The sequence below is a fragment of the Talpa occidentalis genome, unplaced genomic scaffold (genome assembly GCF_014898055.3).
Source record: "Talpa occidentalis isolate TD23 unplaced genomic scaffold, MPIMG_talOcc4v2.1 talOcc4.2, whole genome shotgun sequence".
NCBI classification, from domain to species: domain Eukaryota; kingdom Metazoa; phylum Chordata; class Mammalia; order Eulipotyphla; family Talpidae; genus Talpa; species Talpa occidentalis.
The window spans coordinates 40,870,061-40,877,943 of NW_023602073.1; the positions used below are offsets into that span (position 1 = coordinate 40,870,061).

Consider the following 7,883-nt stretch of genomic DNA (forward strand, 5'->3'; position numbering starts at 1 on the left):
CCAGGGAATCTACCCAAAGGAAACAAAAACATTGATTCAAAAGAACACCTGTACACCTATGTTTATTGCAGCACTATTTACAATGGGTAAAACCAGAAACAACCCAAATGCCCAAAAACAGATGACTGGATCAAGAAGATGTGGTATATATATATATAATGGAATATTATTCAGCAATCAAAAAAGATAAACTCATGCCATTTGCAGCAATGTGGATGGAGCTAGAAGGATTATGCTCAGTGAAATAAGACAGAAGGAAAAAGAAAAATATAGGATGATTTTACTTATAACAGGAATATAGGGGAGCCTAAGAAGACATCAGTGTAAAAAAAATAATAGCAATACAAAGGACAACAAAACAAAAACAGACAATTATAAATCAGAGACATACTGCAGGAGAGGAGAAGGAAGAGGCATCAGAGGGAAGGAGGGAGGTGCACAGGGGACTGTGGTGATGGGGCACAGGTGCCTTGGGGAAGGAAATTCTGTGGAGTCTCAAACTGAAGGGATGGGGGGAAGCAGATCAACTGGACACTTACCCATCTCCCATGGACCCTTGGCAGCAGACACTTTGCTAGGTGGCAAGGTGGGATGTGGCAACTGAGGGAGCAGTTGGCTCTGAAAGGTCTGGAGGCTGGAGCTGGCCTCGAAACTCAGCCAGCTGCAGGAGAAGCTGGCAGAGCTGAAGGAGATGGTAAGTCCTGTGCCAGCTGGGAAGGGCTCGGAGGCCTCCGGGAGGAAGGTCCTTAGGCCAGGACATAGGTAGCTCCAACTCAGGGCTGGGGGGCACTGGTGACCCTGCAGTCCTGCCAGGTCCGTGACCACCTGTGCCCAGGGTCTGACATGGAGTGGTGGGTTCCCCGGGACTGCAGGTCACCTGCCCTGCTGGAGGTTGAGCCACTAGGGGAGAGACGAGGAGACGTGGAGACATCCTGGTTCCAGACTTGGCTCCGGGGTTGTGCTTCACTGAACAGGGTTGAGCCTCAGCATCCTTCACTTCAGAGAGCACTAGAAAGCAGTTCTGCTGCAGTTGAAGGAAGGGGCCTGGGCAGGTGGCAAAGTCCCACAGTGCCTGTCCCCTCCCCTTTGTGGGTGCAGATCTGGGAGTTGCCTCGGTGGTCTCCACTCTGTTGCTCCACCACAAGTCTGTTGAGGCAGTTGCTGCTCAGAACTGCCCTTTTCTGCATGCTTCCTGGGTTATGGGCAGGACCAATCAGGTGGAAGCTATGAGCTGATTGGTGCTAAATGGTCCAGTCAGCCAAGGATGAAAATGGTCCAGGGCCTCCCTGGTGGCCTAGGGGTTAAGTCTCGGCACCATCACCACTGCTGCCTGAGTTTGATCCCTGGCTGGGATCTGACCCACAGGGCACAGCAGACCTCTCCTGCCTTGTCAGCTGCTCCCCTCCCCGGTGTGTTTCAGTCAGTCTGTCTGTTCTGCTCACTCTACACCTCTGGCCAATACCCCAGTTCTTCTGCACAAAAAAAGAAAAATGGTCCATTCAGACTTGATGTTGGGACACCCTGAAGAGTGATATAAGCCAGGGTTAGAGGGAGCTGAGGGGCTCCGTTCCAACCTCCAAAGAAAGAAGGGGAAGACTCTGTTCCTGGCCTCTGAAGAAAGGAGGGCCAGAAGCTGAAAGAAGAAAAGCAGCATCCAGTATCCAACCTCTGTGGGAGGGAGAGGATGAAGACCTCTGTCAGAGACTGGGCCTCCAGTCCTGTGTCTGACATCACCGGAAAGGAGCACCAAAGGCTCCGAGCCTCGTGTCTGAAAGAGCTGTTTGTTGTTGGTGTTGTCCAGCAACTCACAAAGAAAGTTTTAACACTTTGTGTCTCTGACATCAGCTGGGATCCCAACTGAAAAGGGTAGTCACAGGGCATGAATGGGATGCCAGGATAGGCCACGGTGGCACTCACCTGCCCAGGCTCTAAGACAAGAGAGCTGCCAAAAAGCCCCAAAGTCAAAACCAAAGGCTGGAGCAATACAGACCCCATACGCTAGGGGTCTACAGGTTAGAGCCAATGGAAGGATAGTGCCCGGTAGGGGACTCATCACTGTGGTTCTCAACCATGTGCACAATTGCAAGAGACTTCAGCCTCTGTAAACAACCACCTTCCAGTTTATTTTACAAACGGGAAACGGAGCTTACTGTAGCCACAAGTGGTGTCTACCTCAGCCAGGTACTGTCCACCAGAAGTACAAGTAGGGTTCCAATCCCCTGTCACCAGGAGTGCTGAGCAGCACTGGTCAGTAGTGATGGTCACTACTGGTCTCCCTGAGGTAGCGTCTAGCAGAGGCAGCTGGGTTCCAGTGACAATTTGGAGGCCAACTGCCACCTGCCCTCACCCCCCCGGGTCCTGCAGGTGGAGGAGAAATATCAAGAGGCTCAGGAGCTGCAGCAGCAGCGGGACCACTACCTTAGTCACCTTCAGCAGTACATGGCCGCCTGCCAGAAGCTCGTGGCCGCCTACCAGCAGCTGGCCAACGAGAAGGACGTCCTGCAGAAGCCGGTGCTGCTTAACACCCAGCTTGGCAACTGGATGCAGCACGAAGAAGAGCAGGGCAAGATGGAGGTCGTGTTGGCCAACCAAGAGCTGCTGGAAACACAAGTGGGGCAGTTGGAGTGCCAGACACCCTGTGGCCGCTGGAGCAGGAAGACCTGCGAGCAGCATCCCTTCTCACTCTTTCCTGCCGGCCCCACTGAACCTCCTGGCTCAGACTGGAGAAAGTGAGTGGGACTCCAGCAGAGGAGGGGTTTGCAAGAGTGGAAGCCACCCTTAGGACAACTTGGATCCTTCTCCTTTCGGGACTTGCTGGCGCAGGGTTGCACAGAGAGGAGGGAGCAGAGCTTGCTGGCTTTCAGGGCTGCTTCAGAACCCAGGTGTTCTTTGAGCCCCTCTGGCTGCCCCCCAACAGTAAATGGACTGAGCAGTGAGGAGAAGGAGGAAGAGGAGAACAAGGGTCCCCTGCCAAAGCTAAGCATCCCTGACGACCTAGACAGCCGCGAGGCCATGGTGAGCTCGGCCCCAGAGCCCCTTCCCTGCCCCAAATTCCCCCTCCCACCCTTCTCTTTGGTTTCCCTCCCTTTGATTAAGCTTCCCCCCACCTCTGCTGGGGACCAGTGGGCAGACACCAACACCATCCTCGAATCTCAGCTGTGCCCATGGAGGCCCTGAGAGGTGTGCTTCCCAGCCCCCTGCCTGACCCTCAGGGACACCCTGCTCCTCTGGCCCACAAATGGCATTTTGTAACTTGGCCTTGCCAGTGCTGAGGAAGAGCGGAGCAGCTACGCGGGCAGCTCAAGGAGCAAAAGCTGCTCTGCCAGTTCCTGGCTCAGCAGACAGCCCCATGGGACCAGGAGCCTGAGAAGATGGAGGCCCCAGCCCCCGCCACCTGGGGGGAGAGTGTGCCTGGGGAGACCCACCAGGCCCTTCAGGGAGCCATGGAGAAACTGCAGGTGAGTGTGTGTAAGGCAGGAAGGAATGGCCACAGGGCAGGTTTTCTGATCCAGCAGACCGGGTAAAGGAGAAGTGAGTCCTGGAAGCCTCAGTGAATTTTGCAGACTTTTATTGGGATTTACCGGGTACGTGGAAGGTAGGGGTGCTGGGGGGGTCAGGAGGCAGACAGGCCTCCCAGCCCCCAGCAAGTCTTCACTCTTTCTGGGCTCTCCGGTGTTCTCTGGTGGTCTCTGCTGCTTTGCTCTCTCGGTTCTGCTTCTGCTTCTCTGCTGCTGCTGGCGTCCCCGTGACGCTGCCATTAAAAGCCCAGTCTTGGGCCTCCCTGGTGGCACAGCGGTTGAGCACTGGGTTGTGAAGCTGCCCGCAGTCTCCACTGCCGGTTCGATCCACAGCTACTCCCGGGCCACCGGAGGAGGGTCCCGCATGGCGCACAGACCTCTCCTGCTGCCCACTGCTCCCCTCAGCAGTGTACTTCGGTCCTTCTGCCTGCTCTGCTCCCCGCTCTGGCTCTGGTGAATTCTCTCACCCTCCCACGCTTCTGACTGTACCCAGTGTTTGTATGAATAAATAAATAAATCTTTAAAAGAGAGAGAGAGACTGACTTCACAAAGTTCATTTAAAAAATAAATAAATAAATAAAAGCCCAGTCTTAGCCCAGGTGAATCCCATCTACCTATACCCACACCCTACTCCAGGTGCCCGCATCAGGCATGCCTTCGGGACCACAGGGTTCCGTCATCCATCCTAATGGCGGGAGGGCAGAAAAGCCTGATATTTTTACCTGCCAGACAGTCTATACGAGTTATATACATGTTTCTCTTGACGAATATGAACACTGCAGCCATGGCCCACAAAAGCAAATGAAATATATCACAATGAAATATAACAGAACACAAATAAGTCCAGGCAGGGCACCGACCTAGGAGCAAAAGACTATTGGCACCAGTACGTGATCCACCACTTCAGCTGCCAAAGGCACTGCTCATGCGAGAGAGGGAACCACTCAGGCATCTGCCCTTACTGGCCAGGAGCCCTCAGGGCTCCCGGCCCCCTTCAGCTGGGGTCTCGGCCACAAGCCACACACCACATCCACCCCCAGGATGCACTCACTCTTGGGTTGGCGATTCTGTACTCTTTGGGGGTAATCGCCAACCCTCGGGGTTTCTGTCTGCAGTCACTCCAACACTCGGCCTTCATAGCCACCAATGCGACACGCAGGCCCCTGCACTCAGGCCAGCCCACTGCACAAGCACATGGGTCGGGGATCCGTGGATGCAAGTGCCACATGCGGCCTCTCTTGGGACCCTCTTTGGCTGTGGGCTCCACCACAAGCCATGTTCCCTACCCATCCCCCAAGGACGGGTTCCTCAGCTCCTCCCCCTCACTCAGCAATGAACAGGACAACACCCACAGGTGATTTTAAGAGACTCACTGGCCTTCTTTAGCTTACGTAGTGCTTAACAGCCACTCAGGGCTTCCCGAACTTAGCACCAGCTTTTGCCTTCTCAGTTGGCTTTTTCTCCTCTGCCTGGATGCTGGGCAATACACTGGCTGCTTTTGGCCACCAAGGCCCACTGGCCACCCCCAGATTCCCATCTCCAGGGGTATACAATCCCATCCTCCCCCAGGGCCCCCAAAACATATCAAACTTGCCAAGGTCCTCCCCCTTCTGGCGGGATTGTTAGTCCATTAGTCCAAGTTCATCGGCTTTTCCCTTTGTCCACACTGGGGAGCTCTGAATCGTGGTCCTTTCTTCCCTGACGATTCTTGCTGCCTTGGGGATCACTGGGTAGTCCTCTCGGGCGTCTCCTCCTCCAGGCGAGGTCTCATCCCGCAGCTTCCGGACCTTTTCCATCCCCTGTGCCGCCATGACACGTCCAGCGCTGTCACAGGAAAACAGTCTGCTGCTCCTCAGTCCCTCCCGGTCTTCGGAGGGCTCCATACCGTCTGCATGGAGCACCTTGCCGACTTACGCCAATTGTAAGGCAGAAAGGAATGGACACGGGGCAGGTTTTCTGATCCAGCAGACCGGGTCCAGGAGAAGAGAGTCCTGGAAGCCTCAGTGGCTTTTGTAGGCTTTTATTGGGATTTACCAGGTACATGGCAAGTAAGGGTGCTGGGGGGCCAGGAGGCTGACAGGCCTCCCAGCCCCCAGCAAGTCTTCACTCTTTCTGGGCTCTCCGGTGTTCCCTGGTGGTCTCTGCTGCTCTGCTGTCTCGGTTCTGCTTCTGCTTCTCTGCTTCTGCTGGCGTCCCCATGACGCCACCCTTAAAAGCCCATCTTAGCCCAGGTGAATCCCATCTACATATGCCCACACACTACTCCAGGTGCCCGCATCAGGCATGCATTCAGACCGCAGGGTTCTGTCTTCTATGCAAATGGCGGGAGGGCAGAAAAGCCTGATAGTTTTTTCTTACCCTACAGTGTGGTTCTCCGGAGGGCTGGGCGGGCTGGGTGCTGGGCAGGCCGGCACTGCTGAGCCCCTGAGCCCACTGTCTGGCTGCAGGGTCACTTTACCAAGCTCATTCAAGTGAAAGTGGGCTTACAGGACTGGATGGAGGAGCTGAAGCATCGATGTATCTAGATGTCTGGAGAGACTGACACCATCGGTTAGTGGGGAGGCCTGTGCCCCGCAGCTGGGGTGTTATGCAGAGGCTGGGGAGACCCCAGCAGCTGAGCTGTTTACACACCCTCCCCCTAGGACAATACATCGCTCTCTACCAGACCCAGAAAGCAGTGATGAGGAAGGAGCACCGAGAGAAGGAGGAGTCCATAAGCCAGCTGGCTCAGAGCAAAGAGGAGATGAAGGTAGTCAGAGCTCTGGCTCCGTGGTGGTGCAGCTGGGCGTGGGGCGGGCTTCTGAGCATCTCTGCTTCCAGGTGAAGCTGTTAGAGCTGCAAGAACTGGTTTTGTGGCTGGTGGAGGTGCACAACGAATGGCGGGTGAAGCTCTGAGCCCCTGCCCAGAACCCTGCTGCTGAGCCCACTAGCACATGCCTAGCCCCCAAGAGCTTGGCACTGCCAGCGGCCAAGGTGAGGAAAGCCCCGCACGGGCATCTAGGCAGGAGGAGCACACTGCGCCAGGCACACAGCATCCTGTCTCTGTCTCTCTAAAGCACGGAGTGAGGTGAGCCTCGTCCACGACGTGCAGCCAACCCAGGGCAAGGCCCAGCTGGGCCTGACTCCCCTCGAGAACACCTCTGTGCAGCAGATCATTCAGCTGCTTCAAGAAATGCAGAACCCCCAGGAAGTCATCACCATTGGAAACAGCCCGTGTATTCCCTTCTTCTACCAGGCTGATGACAACAAGGTGAAGATAATGGTGGTCTAGGCAACCGGCATGGGGCCGGGGGCTCTGCCCCCACCTGGCCCTCACCAACCCATCCCTGTTCCCCAAGCTTTCCCCCCCTGTCCTTTGGCTCTCCTTCCCAGTCGTCCTTATATGCCTCGGCTTAAAAAAGGGGTACAACAACTCCCCTATCTAATAGGGGGAAACAGGTGCAGACCCTAGCCTCTTAGGTCAGGGCTGTGTCTTAATCTCTGGGCTAATCATACTTCCAGAGACAAGGAGCTAGAAACATCCAACTTGTTATTTAGGGGGCTCCCTTCTACAACATAGGGGCTCCTTGATGACCAATTGAATCCTTACCAGGCCTTCCTGCAGAGGGCCTAGGTTGTATCAGGCAATTTGGAACCACGTGCCCCCACCACGCTACCCCAACCATGTGGAATGGGGCAGCATTTTGAAGGCCCGGCATGGGGGCTAAGTCCAGACAGAGATACCAGCTGGGGCAGGTGGGAACCTACACCTGTCTAGAGTGTAGCCAAGAGATAGCAGTGAGACCCCCCAGATCCACAAAGGGGTGGCCTCCCCTGCTCCCTTTTGAAATTTCCCCACGGGCCTTTGCACCCAATTTTTTTTTTTTTATTTTTTGTTGGACTCAATAATTGTTTTGATTTTTCTTTATTTTTTTCTTTTTACTTTTTGTTGCACCCAATTATTTTGGAGGTGATCCCTATCTGCAGAGGGGAGGCCTCTCCTACTACCTAGCAAAAGTCCCCATGGGAATGTGTGCCCGATTATTTTGTAGGCACCCACCTGTTAAGGGGGGGGCTCTGCTCACTACACAAGTCTTGCGGCTTGAGGTTACCCTGTCCCCCTCACAAAAGTCCTGCGGGCATGAGGGCACCACAATCCTCAAAGGGGTGTCCTCCCCTGTCCCCACTCAAAAAAGGCCCGCGGGCATGAGGCCACCCCAATGTGCAAAGGGGTGGCCTCCTCCTTACCCCTCACAAAAGGCCCATGGGCATGAGGCCACCCCAATCCACAGAGGAGTGGCCTCTCCCATCCCGCCCCTCACAAAAGACCCGCGAGCATGAGGACAACCCAATTCTCAAAGGGGTGGCTTACCCTGTCCCCCCTCC

The 7,883-nt window shown here is 55.2% G+C and overlaps 1 pseudogene; it reads left to right on the forward strand.

Moving 5' to 3' along the window:
- Positions 1–2,070: 2,070 nt before the first annotated feature.
- On the forward strand, positions 2,071–6,789 carry LOC119251242 (golgin subfamily A member 2-like; annotated as a pseudogene).
- Positions 6,790–7,883: the final 1,094 nt, after the last annotated feature.